Below are 14,056 nucleotides of genomic sequence, written 5' to 3' on the forward strand. Positions count from 1 at the left end.
CTAGGGTGGGTACATTTCTTCCTGACTGGCCTAGTCCTGCCCAAAACCATACTGGCAGCACCCCCACCTGTTCAGTGACATACTGTCTCTGCATACAATGACCACTACCTCACACAAGGCCTGAGTCATAGCCTGGGTCTCGGCAGCATTCCTGGTCTAGAAAAATGTTCTAAGTACCAGAGAAAGCCAAAACTTCCTAGATACTACCAGCCTCACCCCTGACTGTTGGAAAGCAGGCTAGACTTAGGAAACACACCAGACCTCTTTCCGTGGAGATAGCTTTCAAAAGCTTGTTACCTGTAAACTTTCCACATACCAAAACTTTGAGAGGAGAGTCGGAACCCTGAGATTCCACCTCACACCAGTCAAAATGGCATTGATCAAAAACTCAGGTGACAGCAGAGGCTGGTGAGGATGTGGAGAAAGAGGAACACTCCTCCATTGTTGGTGGGATTACAAGCTGGTAAAACCACTTTGGAAATCAGTCTGGAGATTCCTCAGAAAATTGGACATTGCACTACCTAAGGATCTAGTTATACCTCTCCTGGGAATATACCCAAAGATGAAAAGATACTCCAACATTCAACAAAGACACATGCTCCACTATGTTCATAGCAGCCTTATTTATAATAAGCTAGAAAGAACCCAGATGCCCTTCAACAGAAGAATGGATACTGAAAATGTGGTACATCTACACAATGGAGTACTACTCAGCTATCAAAAACAATGACTTCATGAAATTCTTAGGCAAATGGATGGAACTAGAAAATATCATGCTGAATGAGGTAACCCAATCACAGAAAAACACACATGGTATTCATTCAAGAAGTGGATATTAGCCCAAAAGCTTGAATTACCCAAGTTACAATCCACAGACCACATGAATCTCAAGAAGGATGACCAAAGTGCAGATGCTTCAATCCTTCTTAAAAACGGGGAACAAAAATATTCATAGGAGGGGATATGGAGGCAAAGTTTGGAGCAGAGACTGAAAGAACGGCCATTCAGAGTCTGACATACATGGGTATACAGCCACCAAAACTAGAGAAGATGAACTTGATGAAGCTAAGAAGTGCAGGCTGACAGGAGCTGGATATAGCTGTCTTCTGAGAGGCACAGCCAGACCATGTCAAATACAGAGGCCAATGCTAGCAGCAAACCATTGAACTGAGAATTGGAGGAATTAGAGAAAGGATTGAAGGAGCTGAAGGGGCTTGCAACCCCATAAAAACAACAATGCCAACCAACCAGAGTTGTCAGGGACTAAACCACTACCCAAAGACTATATACATGGACTGACCCAGGGCTCCAGCTGCATATGTAGCAGAGGATGGCCTTGTTGGGCAACAATGGAAGGAAAAGCCCTTGGTCCTGCCAAGGCTGGACCCCCCAGTGTAGGGGGGCAGGAACAGGGGGTGGATAGGGAGGGGAACGCTCTTATAGAAGATGGGGAAGTGAGGGGATAGGGGACTTACGTCCAGGAAACCGGGAAAGGGAATAATAACATTTGAAATGTAAATAAAAAAAATTCAATAAAAGAAAATAACAATAAAAAGTAAATTAAGAAAAGAGAGGAGAGTCTGTTGGCACCACTGCATTGGCCCATTTTACAGATTGCTACTGAGGTCTGCCTGGAGAAATGAAGATGATGGCAGAGCTAAGAATGGTCCTGTCATAATCTGCACTAATGTGAGCTGAGCTCAGAGTCACAGACTCCTCCCTAGCCTTTGGAACCCAGAGAAATTCAGAAAGTCACAAACTGTACTCTCCCACAGGACAGGGCTCTGGAGACAGGGCTGTAGCAGGCCGAACTTCATGGGCAGCATCAGACAACCCATGAGGACGAGCCTAAGGTCAAGTTTCCATATCCAGCTGCAGCTGGGTGGCCTTGGGAAGGTCATGTAAGGTCTCTGCGCCTCAATTTTATTCTGTACGGAAGGAGCTGAGGACAGACGATCCATTGCTATGCCTGTGGGCAGCAGAGACATCGAGCAGCGCTGTGGGTCCGTCTTGCCTGCTGGGGACTCAGCATTCGCCCTTTATGGCTCGTTGCAAGTTGGGCTCCAAACCAGAGTGGCGTGGGGCTACGAACCCCAGTTGGTGATAACCGAAATGTCTGGGACCCGTGTATAATCCACGTGCTGCCAGTCAGCATGGGAGCCTTTTACACATTATCCAGTTCCAAGGTAACCTGAGAGAGGTTCCAGGGAGCAGAGATGGGGCTACAGCTGCCCAGCCCGTTTGTAGTGAGGGGGAGGGGCACGGATACCCTGTCGTCGGGTCCCAGTTCCTGGATTGGCCCATGCCAGGAGCTCATTAAATAGCTTATTTCACCCTGTCCTCTCTATGGCTCTGAGTGGATCCAGAGGATGGAGGATGCTACAGGGACTGGACTAGAAAAAGAGGTGCTGGGGCGCACCTGTCTCCAGGCTATTCTGAAGCCGAGGGCGGATTAACTGAGGGCTGCAGTGTCTGTAGGCTGCAAGCACTGGCCCACTACATAGCCCAGCAGCTGGCTGTGTCTGACCTGGCCATGTCCCCATGTTGTGCGCAGAGCTGCAGTTCCTAATCTGTGGGTCAGAAGCCCTTTAGGGTTGCATATCAGGTATCCTGCATATCAGATGTTAGCATTATGATTTAGAACAGTACCAAAACTGCAGTTATGAAGTAACAATGAGATAAGTTTACGATTGGGGGTACACCACGTTAGGAACTGTATTAAAGGGCCGCAGCATGTGGAAGGTTGAGAGGCAATGGTCTAGAGGGAACTTGAATTGTGCCCCTTGACCTTAATCCCTTGCCTCTTTAAGTGAGAAGGAGCAGAGGGCCAGGACGGAATGCTCTTGTAGTATTCTTTCTCCTATTCCTTCTCTTCGTTGTTCACAAAGGGTAAGTGTTAATAGTTAATATTATAATCAAGAGAAAGGGTTTTCTGTGAGTTTAGGATTCTTTTTCTTTTACAGAAGACATCCCCACAGGAGTTAAATCATTTGCCCAAGGCTACATAGCTGGAAGAATGGCATTGACTCTAGCACCAACCCTGTTGGAACCAGAGGCCCTCGTTCTCTTGTAAGGTGAGGCCATGCGTCTCCTTTCTCCAGGACCCGGCCCTGAAGGTGCTCCCACTCTAGCCTTGCCAGCGACCCCAGCTCTTCCGAGAACTCAGAGGCGTGGGTCTCTACAGACCTTGGGGAAGCAACCAGTGGAAAGAGGTACAGGCAACAGCACCCCCATGCCAGCTCCACCAGCTCCCTGCTTATTCATTAATAAAAGAATGCCCAGGCTATTTGGGGCACCTGTAATTTTCTACTTGAATAACCAGGGACGTGGCTGCCTGCCCGCTCCTCTGCCCTGCTCATGGCGCCAGAATGGAGGAAACTCGATCTCGCCTAAGGTAACGCGATCTGAGCGGAGCTTACAGATGATTTCCCTGCCTTTGTCCCATTCTAGAGATCCCGCTGCCCCCACCCACCCCCGTACCTCTCCCAAAGGAGCCTTGAAGGAAAACCCAATCCAAGTTTGGATGCTGGAGAAGAGGCGGCTTCTTCTAGGTGCGGGAAGCAAGTGCGGTTGTCCATTTGCAGACTGTCAGCCTTTGGGCACGTGACACAACCTCTGAGCCCCAGGCTCTCCCTCTGGATAATGAAAACAATCACTCCCCATGGCAGGTTCAGATCCAAAGAGGTACTTGGTGTTTCGGATGAGTGACCTGTTATTGCTCCTGCACATTTCAAGGATAAGAAAGGGATCATTCTGGAATACTGTGGGGTCAGAGAGACCGTATGACCCAGGTAAGACCCTGTAGTTGGTAAATGGGTAAGGAAACAGAGAGCTGGGGCTGGGATGAGAGTTCTGTTGCTAAGGACCAACTCTACAGCCAGCTCAATCTCCAGAATCCATTTTTTTTTCTTTTTAAATCTTGTCATAGAGGTATACATTTGCAATCCCAAGAGACAAAACAGATCCCAGGGGTTCACTGGCCAGATAGCCTAGCCTCCAGTTCCAGACCAATGAGAGACCAAAAATATAAGATGATGATGATGATGATGATGATGATGATGATGATGATGATGATGATGATGAAAGTAATAATAATAACGTTCCTGTGGAGTGGCACCTGAAGTTGTCCTCTGGCCTCCACATGCACATTCACATTCATGTACCTCCACACACATGGCCATTAGTTAAAAATAAAGGAAAGGAGGTAGCCCAAGAATCTATAGGGTGCCCAGAGACCCACAAAGACACAGGTGAGACCAGCTGAGATTCACCAAAGATAAACTGTTGGAAGGGTGAAGGTGACCCTCAAGGTCAGACAGTGAAGGCACAAGGACATTCCTCCCAGACACACGGACTGAGTCACCAGAAGGCCTCTCCTTAGGAGCAAGGGTATGAGCCAGTGAGAGGCCCCCTCCTGCCCTGCTGATATCAAATCCCTCAGGATTTTCAGAGGAGAAAGTTTGCCAATTGCCAGCCACATCTGAAGGACTTGGGAACTAGCCAGTGCTTTGCACACAATACCTCCCCTAAGAAAAAGCAAAACCATCTCCTGTGTTCCCCATTAGTCAAGCTGGAAAAACAGACCCAGAGAACCACAAAGAATTGTTTAGGGATTTTACTACCTGCTAAGACAATGTGTAACACTTTTCTCAGGAAGAGAACAGAATCCAGAATCTAAACAATGTCCAGGATAAGATCAGCCTTTTGTAGACACACAAAGAAGTAGGATTATGTGAACTTTCATTTAAAAAAAAAATTGGGCTGGAGAGATGGCTCAGCGACTGCTCTTCCAGAGGTTATGAGTTCAATTCCCAGCAACCACATGGTGGCTCACAACCATCTGTAAAGAGATCCGATGCCCTCTTCTGGTGTATCTGAAGACAGCTACAGTGTGTACTTATATATAATAAATAAATAAATCTTAAAAAAAAAATTAAACACTGATGTCAAAATGAGGCTGGGCCAGAGTTAGCATATGCAGAACTTAAAAATATGTTCCAGAGACTGGCTCGGCCATTAAAGTCTGGGCTCACAAGACATAGCCTGGTATTTGACACATCATAAATTCCAAAAAATGTCAGCTGTTCATTTGCACGTGAGTAAAATAATTGTCTGTCCCTCTAACGATTTTGAACTCCCTCACGTACTGAGTTCCTACTGACTGTTCAGAACGGGAAGCCACCACAGGCAATGAAGAGAGAAAACCATTCTCTGCCAATGACCCGCAGTATGGGTCCTTCAGCTCCCTTCCTGCCTTACTTTCCTCAGGGTGCAGGCAGATCACCTCCAAGGGCCCTTTCTCTTAAGGCGTCTGAGTGTGTCTAGCCTAGCCCAGGATAAGCTCTGAGCTAGAATCAGAAAGAAGTTAGAGGAGGAATCAGATCTGCTCCTCGTGGAGAACCCGTCCTAGGATGTTCTTCTCCGGGTAGAACAATGCTGGGCTGTGGGCAGAGCCAGAGCTCATCTTCTGAAGGAAACTTTCTGAAGAAATGTCTCCGAGCAACTGGCTGCAGAAGCCCTTACCGAAGCACAAAGGCTTACGGTGGGTGGCTCCCTTCCTCAAAAGCCTTCCCAGCAGCCACTCGGCATCTGAGGTACAGGTGCTGAGAGAGCTGGGAGGACCTCCACCCACACCCGCCATCTCTTTCCTTCTTAATAAGCAGTCTAACCTTGGTTGTGCTAGAATGGGGGTGCTCATTGTACATGTGTGTTCCACTCAGATCCTCTTGGCAAAGCCAGAACACCCACCCATCCCGCTGCCGGCTCACTTCACAGAGAAACTAGTCGTGGCTGGTGGGGAGGTGCTGCAACCAGTGGTGTTAGGGCTGGGCACACATCCAGGGAACCCTCTTTCCAGTGTACAGTAGCCCATGATCAATGGTGGGAATTATAGAAACGCATCCCCACTGCTTCAAGGGGCATCAGTGCTGTGGTACCAAGCCTCTCTAGAGCCACCATGACTGAGGTTGTACTCACAGGACCCCCACATCATTGCCCAACCGCTTCCCCTGCCATAGCTGGTTCCCTGATGCTTTACTGACCTCCTATAAGAACTGTCCTACAATAAATCACCTGCCCCAAGAGTTCCCATTCCAGACTCCTTCTGGGATATCCAAAGACATGATAGTACCCATCTCCTCCAAACTACAGGGAGGACCCAGGAAAAGAATGCCAATGTCTACACATGGTAGACGCTCAGTTGACACCATTACCACCCTTCTTCCCATTATTGTCATAGTTAAGGCCAGGCCTGAGGCTAGGACAGCCTTGGCGTGCAGGAAGCATTGTATTTGGACTGGCGAACACGGTGAAGAAAGATTACCAGCTTCCTTTTATTCCTTACTTAATAGTAGTGAATTATTTTTCCAATAAAAGCAACAAAAGTTCAATCTAAAGAAAAAAAACCTTTTCAAAAATGAATGAATAGAAGAATAAAATACCCCTACCACTTAAGTATAATTTCTGAAGAAATTTTAAATTATATTCTTCCAAATGTTTTCCACAGATATTTATATAATGCCTATATAGAGACACTCATATGTACACATAAACATGTATAACTGATACATATAATTGCATGCATAATATGTATAAATATATAAGCAATACCAAATTCTATAATATAACACTACAAAAGTCATAATGTACAAAATTTTAGCCCCAACTGCACATTGTATAGAGACAGCACAGTCCATTTAACCAATCCCTAGAGCAGAATATTTACTTCATTGACTATCACTATTTTTTGGTGGTGGGTATATATGTGTACATGTCTGTAACGTGCATGTTTGTGTTTGGGTACGTGTGCACACACATGTACAAAGACCAGAGGTCAACATCAAGTGTCTTCACCAGTCACTATCTTATCTTTTGAAACAGGATCATTCACTGAAGTCACCAATTTCCACTATACTGTCCGATGAGCTTCAGAGAGTAGCCCATCCCTGCCGGGGCTGGGATTGCAGGGACACGCCTACCTTTTTGTTTATGTGCCGGGGAACTGAACTCAAATTCTCACACTTGCACAGAAAATACTTTACCAAGACTGAACGAGTTTCTCAGCCCCAGTCGTGTTCTTAGGAACAATGCTGGCTGGTGAACATCCTTGACCATATATGTCTCTGAGCATGGCTCAAACCTTTAAGCCAAATTCTTAGAACTAGAACGGCACAGGTATTGGGGTGCTGGCTCATGGAGTTCCCACCATGCCTCCAGCAGCATGGTGATAAGTCCAACATTCTCACCTGGAGTGGAACAGAGTGTTCACGTCCCCACATACTCTCCAACAACATTGCCGTTGTGTTTTCGTTTATTTGCCAGTCTGACAGGAGAAACATAATGAGCTATTGTTGTTACCGTGTGTATTTTTCCTTGGTTTCTGGGGAGGCCAAGCATCTCTTCTTACTCTTGTAGGCTGTTTTAGGTTTTGCCTGCTGAGAACTGCCCTTGTCCTGCACTGGCAAGGCCTCTCTAGGTATCTCCTCCCTTCCCTTCTCCCTGTCCAGAATCACAGGCTCGGCGACTCCCTGGGGTGTTGTTTCATAATCTTGCAAAACTCGGCTTGCTACTGGGTAAGTGTCCGGGCAGGCAGAGTTTTAGCCTTCTGCCCTGAAGCCCCTGGGCTAGGATTAGTGGAGATCCAATTTCTGGGACTCCAAGCACCTCTCACCAAGTACCCCACCCCCAACCACATGCCTACCCCAAAGGGACAGCAGAAACCAGATCCGGTTTCTCCCAAATCCATCCAACAAATACATTCCAGGAGTGATTATTAGCGAGAGTTGAGGAATCTTTTCAGAACTTACCAGAACATTGATTTTAAGTCCAGTGCTCCTAAGAGGTTTAAAATAAGCCTATACTCAGGTCAAGGTTTATCACAGTTGAAAACCTTCCAGCCATTGGCTAAGAATTCCACTGGGTAGCAGTCCAACTCTGGGTGGGTACAGTTGCCCATATACAGAAAGACACATGTCAGGTCCATGACCGAAAATTAAGTAAAAGGACAGCCTCTTCCTCTCACAGAGTGGGGGATGGGTGAGCCAGGGCTCATGTGAGGTACCAGGAGCCTGCCAGTGTTGACTTTGGACTCTGGGACCTTGACCGTGTAGGTGCAGCTTTTGTTCTAAGTACATATATAACCCTGCCTGCCAGTGACGTGAACTGACCCAGCTCCAGGGCCATGGCAAGACAACTGGTGGGTCACTGGGCAGAAATTTAGTACTGCAATCCAGTGCTCCCTTAAACTGGAATCACCCAGACAAACAACTCCTTCCAGTGTGAGTTTTCAAACTCATTAAAGGAATTGCTGAGATCCACAAAATGCTTGCCAGGGAGGGAGGAAAAAAGTAGAAACCCTTGAAAGAATGAAAGCAAGTGACTTTCCCTGCTTTTCCAAAGGTAACACTGGACTTTAAGAGACTAGCCCAGCATGGCAGCTCCATTCCAGTTCATGAGGAAGGGAATGGGGAGGAGGAGACAGTGGATGTAGAAGAGGAGAGGAGGAGGGGGAGGAGGGGGAGAGGGGAGGGGGAGGAGGGGGAGGAGGGGGAGGGGAGGAGGGGGAGGGGGGAGGGGGAGGAGGGGGAGGAGGGGGAGGAAGGCAGAGGGGGGAGGAGGAGGGAGAAGGGAGGAGGGAATGAATGGTGGAAGAGGAGGAGGTGGAGGAGGTGGAAGGGTAAGAAGTAAAGAAGGAGGTTGGAGGGGGAAGGAGTGAGGTGCATGAGGAGGTGGAGGAAAAAGAGGAGGCTGAGAAGAGGAAGTGGAAGAGGAGAAGGAAGGCAACATCTCTGAGGAAAAGGTGACACTGCCAGGCACCAGGCAATGGGTGTAGAGTCTCACTACACCACCCAAAGAAGAGATTACTGCTCTGTATTCTGTCTGGAGTCACGGTTGAACGGAAGGAAAGAAGGGAGGGAGGGAGGGAGATTGGGAGGGAGGAAAGGAGGAAGGGAGGGAGAGAAGGAGAGGGAAGGAGGGGGGAGGGAAGAAGGGAGGAGTCTAAACTCCCATCAGAAGGGATCCACAAAACAAGTCATGGATGACTTTTCCCTCCAAATGTCACCCAAGCCATGAACAGCACAGTGAAGGTGAATTGTCAGTATGGGCTGACACCCTTGGCACATCTCGTGGTGCCTGTTTGGAGCAGCATGCATAGTGCAAACACGGTTGCACGCTTGCAGCAAATGGATCATAATCTTTCCACTTTCTTATAGAAGTAGAGACGATTCCTGGGCCGAGGTGTAAGAAATTATTTACAACGGAGTCATCTGGGAATGCGGGGTTGAGGGATACAGGGATGTTAATCTTGGCTGTGCCATACACACATCGGCATCGGTTAAGTCATTAGCAGCGTCAGGACAAAACTCCCTGGGAAGCAAAGTCGAGCTGATGATCAATGGTAATGGAAGTGATAATGATGAGATTATTAAGTGACCCCATGGGGGCTTCTCAGAGCCGTCTTCTGTGTGTAATCTTTTTTTAAAAGATTTTATTTATTTATTTTTTTATATATGATGAGTACACTGTCACTGTCTTCAGACACACCAGAAGAGGGCATCAGATCTCGTTACAGATAGTTGTGAGCCACCATGTGGTTGCTGGGATTTGAACTCATGACCTCTGGAAGAGCAGTCAATGCTCTTAACCGCTGAGCCATCTCTCCAGCCCTTCTGTGTGTAATCTTAAAGACAGCCTGAACTGGTTACCCATTTTATATGTGAGAAAACTGAGTCTGCGGTTAGGAAGCTTCTTAAGGCTATGTCTGATCATAAAACCCTGTGTCTTTCCACAGGGTGTGGCTCAGGCTGGAAAGAAGTTGGTCCCCATGGCGGGCTGGATTCTGTCCCGTGTGGTGGCTATTCTCCCATTTGTATTCATGCCTGCAGCTTTTCTCCTCTGGTCTCACAACTACCCAGAGTTGCACAGTCCAGTGTAGCCCACTTTATTTAAAATGGGCTCAAAGTAAGGTTTCAGGCCCTCCACAACACCTGCCACCCTGTGAGAGATGAATGGCCACCTGTGGCCAGCAGTGGCATCCTGACATCGGGGAAGCCCATGCATTTATCAGAGGGTACCTCATCTCTCCCAAGCACAGCAGTTGATGAACCTATGCTCTGAGACTCTGAGAACATGTCAGGTCAGGAAGCTGGACGTCACCAGCATCCTCTAAGCCCCCGTAGTCCTGCACCATGCACTACTGGGGTCCCCAAAAGCAAGCTTCATTGCAACTTCTAACGCCCCAATGCCATGGAAGATAAACTAAGCACCTAATTGTTTCTTAGGGGGCGATAGTCATTGTGGGCGTGGTTTGTGCTACAAGGTGATTTGGTGACATCTGCTAACTTTTTAGATGCTAACTTTTTTTCTTGGCTGACCATCTCAATTCATGATATCTACCCACAGAAGCCAGCACGTGGTCAGGGAGACAAGCACGGGGCAGGTGGAGCAAAACCATTTGTAATAGCCCCAAATCAAAACAAACTACACGTCCAACTAAAGGAAACTGTTTTAACAACTCAAAACAAAGCCTCAAAAAATCTCACACTGCACAGCCTCGTGTCGAGGAAGTAAATGGAGCATGAGCTGACACAGAAACCTCCCAGCTCAGTTTAAAGGGCTTGCCGGGCAAGCAGGAGGGCCTGAATGCTATCCCCAGCAGCTATTTCAGAAAACCAGGTATGATGGTGCAAATACATGGTTCCCGTTGCCGGGAAGGCAGAAGCCGGCAGATCTTTGGGGCTCACCAGCCAGTCAGTTTGGCCTAATCAGCAATGGTGGCCAGGCCAGTGAGAGACACAGTGTCCAAACGCAAAGTGGGCAGCACCGAACATTGTCCTATAACCTCACACAAGCATAAGAACACACAGAGAGACAGAGACGGGGGGGGGGGGAGACAGAGAGACAGAGAGACAGAGATAGAAAGATAAAGACAGGCAGAAGCAAAGATAGTTAACAGAAAAGGAAAACCCTATGACATAAAAAGCAACCTGTAGAGCTGGGCGCGTGCCCACTGTAATCCGAGTGCTTGGTACGCTGTCAGGATTCTGAATTCTGGGGCAGCCTAGCCTATACGATCAGATCCTATTCCAACCTCCCTAAACCCCTCAAAAAAGTACATTGAAAACAAAACAGAGCAAAAAACCTACCAAAGACCCTCGTGGAGCATCGAAAAGTAATGGTGCTGGGACTGCAGTGAGCTCGGGGCTCACTGAGAGGGTGAGGAAAAATAGAACTCCACAGCTCGGCATGCCCTGGACTATTCCAATGTGTGCCTCTGAGGCAGCAAGGGGTGCCTCACCCCCTGAGATAACTGCTTTGCAAGCTTTTGAGGAGCTAAAACACCGTCAGCATCGAGACCAGGTGTGGAAAGGAATAGAGGGGCTTATCCTCTGGCTTAGGCAGGTAGACTGAGCTTGGATCCTAGAGGGCAGTTATCTGGGCTTCCAGGGAGAGCCTGAGAGGAGATCCAAGTCGGCCTGAGCTACATAGTGAGGTTCTATCTGAAAAAGCAGTGAGGAGACCTTTGAAGCAGGACCTGTGACAATTTTCTTCTCTACTGTGCTACAAACCCAACAGCAGAGAGCTGAGTCCCAGCATGGAGAGCTGCCCCAGAGTTAAGCAGCGGCTCTAACGGAGCCAGCCCTTAATTGGGATGGCTGAGTTTGGGATTTCCTCATCCCTGGGAACAGAGGAACAAGAAACTAGCAGATGTCACCTCATACTATAGGGCAGCTTTGTGAAGTCAAGATGCTGGGGACAGAAGGCATAGGTGGCCCTTGTTACCCACGGTGGTGTGGCCTCGCTGAGTGGGTGGTCTGTTGGGTGGAAGTCAGGGCTCTTGCGTTAAAAGCGTCCAAACTTTAAGATTAGCTTAGTAGAAAGAGTGGCTCAACTGACCCTGTAAGAAAGGGTTTCTGTGCTTCCTCCTCTGTCAAGTGAAGCAAAAGCCAGGCATGGGGAGGCCCTCCTGTACGTCAGGAAGCTGAGGTAGGAGGATGTGAGTTCCAAGCCAACATGAGAGCCGAGGTAGGGCTGGTGAGATGGCTCAGAGTAGAGGTGTTTGCCCCACAAGCCTGGTAACGTTGGTCCAATGTGTGGTGAACAACTGTAATCCCATCTTTGATGTGGTGAGGTGAAACAGAGACAGAGGAGTTGCCTAGAAGCCTGCAAGCCAGGTAGCCTGAAGTACACGACGTGGCAGAAACAGGAGAGAAACCAGAATCGACCACGGAAAGTTATCCTCTGAACTCCTCGCTTAGATATCCACACGTCTTATATTCAGAAGCAGGGAAGGATCCCGAGTCCAATTGTCTTGAATCTACTCACAAAGTTCAACTTGCTTCCTTCCCGGGGCATTAAACAAGAACCTCATTCCTCTTAGTCTCAAAGGACTGTCAGGAGGCTTAGCTGAGGCCTTACTAATGCTGGTTTATGAAGAGCCGGGTGCCAGCCTGAGGTCACAGATGTTTGCTGTGTTATCAATGTAGAGCATTGGGAGAGCCCTCCCTTGACAAGCTCAGTCTCTGCTCTCTTGACAATTACAGTCTAAGAAGAATGGCAGTTTCGAAAAAGAAAGTGTGCCCGGAGGCGTCCACAATACCCCCTCCAAGTCTCAAGGAAAACAGCACCCGGAAGAAGCCATACCCTCTTCTCCAAGTTCAGGACTGACACTCACTTGTGTTTATCTTAGGCGAGAGTCTGTTCATATCTCAGGGATGAATTCCAGCGCTCCGTTTGAAAGAGTGTAGAATCACCCAGGAATAATTCCAGCAACAGATTGTCTGGATCAGATTGGCCTCCGGGCATGTCTGTATGTCTTGATTACATTACTTAATGTGGAAAAGCGAGGCTGAGGTGTGAGGCACTCACTTGTTACCTCCTGTCCCTGATTTATGGATCTGTGTGATATGCCTGACTCCCTCAGCCTCCTGCCTCTGCAGCTTCCCTGCCAATGGGGTACCACAACCTGAAATAAACCCTTCCTCCCCTGAGTTGCTTTTGTCAGAATATTTTACCACAGAAAGGGAAACTTGGGTAGCCTCCCTCTGCCCAGCAATCCAAAGCGTTGCACACAGACGCTTGCTCCAATGTAAAAATATTTACCTGATGAAGATGTCAGAGCACGGCCTACATAAACAGCCGCAAACACCCTTGGCAGTGTCTCCCCTCCCTTACCGGCCAATAGCGCCTCAGTCAGGTGTCACATGACCAATGAGTGCCCTCAACCGGCCACCGTACAAGGAAGTTCGTAGTGGATGTTTTTAGCGCTGTCCAAAAGCCACAGAATAGTTACTATATAAACTAGAAAGCCACGCAGCAGCAAAGAGGAATGGACCAGAAACAACCACACACTCAAACTATCAAGAAAAAAAGCTAACCCAAACAGCAAATTGTACTGTTCATTTTTTTTTCTTTTAAATAGTGACTCATGTAGCCATGGCTGATCTTGAAGACGACTTTGAACTGCTGATCCTCCAGTCTCTATCTCCAGAGTACAGGCATTACAAGTGTGCATCACTAAGCCAAGTTCGCATGGTGCTGGAGACCAAACTCAGAGCTCCATGCATGCTGAGCAAGCACTCTACCAACTGAGCCCCCGGTCCCGGACCCAAACCCAAATGTGTTTATACTTACTGCCAGAGCCAAAGACTCAAGGCCACAGAGGGCAGAATTACATCTCCCGGAGCAGACAGTAAGTGTTGCCTGGGAAGGGCCTGTTTTACATCCCAATCCGGAAGTGGTTATAAGTGAGCGCACACAGAAATCCACCGAGGTAGCACTCAAAATTCACTCCTCTGTGGACATGTGCTGAACCTCAATTTTTAGATACTTAAAACCAAAGCAAATGTTGGGTGTGGTGGTGCCCACCTTTAATCTCAGTACCCAGGAGCAGAAGCAGGTGGATCTCTGTGAGTTCTCCGTAGAGAGTTTCAGGCCAGCCAGGGCTACCTAGGCCAGCCATGTTTCAAAAGAGAAAAAAGACAAGACAAAATAAACCAAAGTTTCCCAAGTGTCACTTGCTGTGGGGCAAGTCTACGGGGCCGAATTTTGGATGTCT

The 14,056-nt window shown here is 48.0% G+C and overlaps 1 long non-coding RNA gene across 3 annotated transcripts in view; it reads right to left on the reverse strand.

Moving 5' to 3' along the window:
• The window catches only part of LOC120096928 (uncharacterized), a gene marked incomplete in the record, with an annotated part of 90,816 nt that extends 77,653 nt beyond the window's left edge, over positions 1 to 13,163 (reverse strand). For 2 of the 3 annotated variants that reach the window (NR_190665.1, NR_190666.1), the window contains 1 exon segment: positions 3,481 to 3,594. This is a non-coding gene — a long non-coding RNA (uncharacterized LOC120096928). 3 annotated transcript variants of the gene reach the window in all.
• Positions 13,164 to 14,056: the final 893 nt, after the last annotated feature.

The sequence above is a fragment of the Rattus norvegicus genome, chromosome 15, assembly GCF_021556685.1.
Source record: "Rattus norvegicus strain SHRSP/BbbUtx chromosome 15, alternate assembly SHRSP_T2T, whole genome shotgun sequence".
NCBI lineage: Eukaryota > Metazoa > Chordata > Mammalia > Rodentia > Muridae > Rattus > Rattus norvegicus.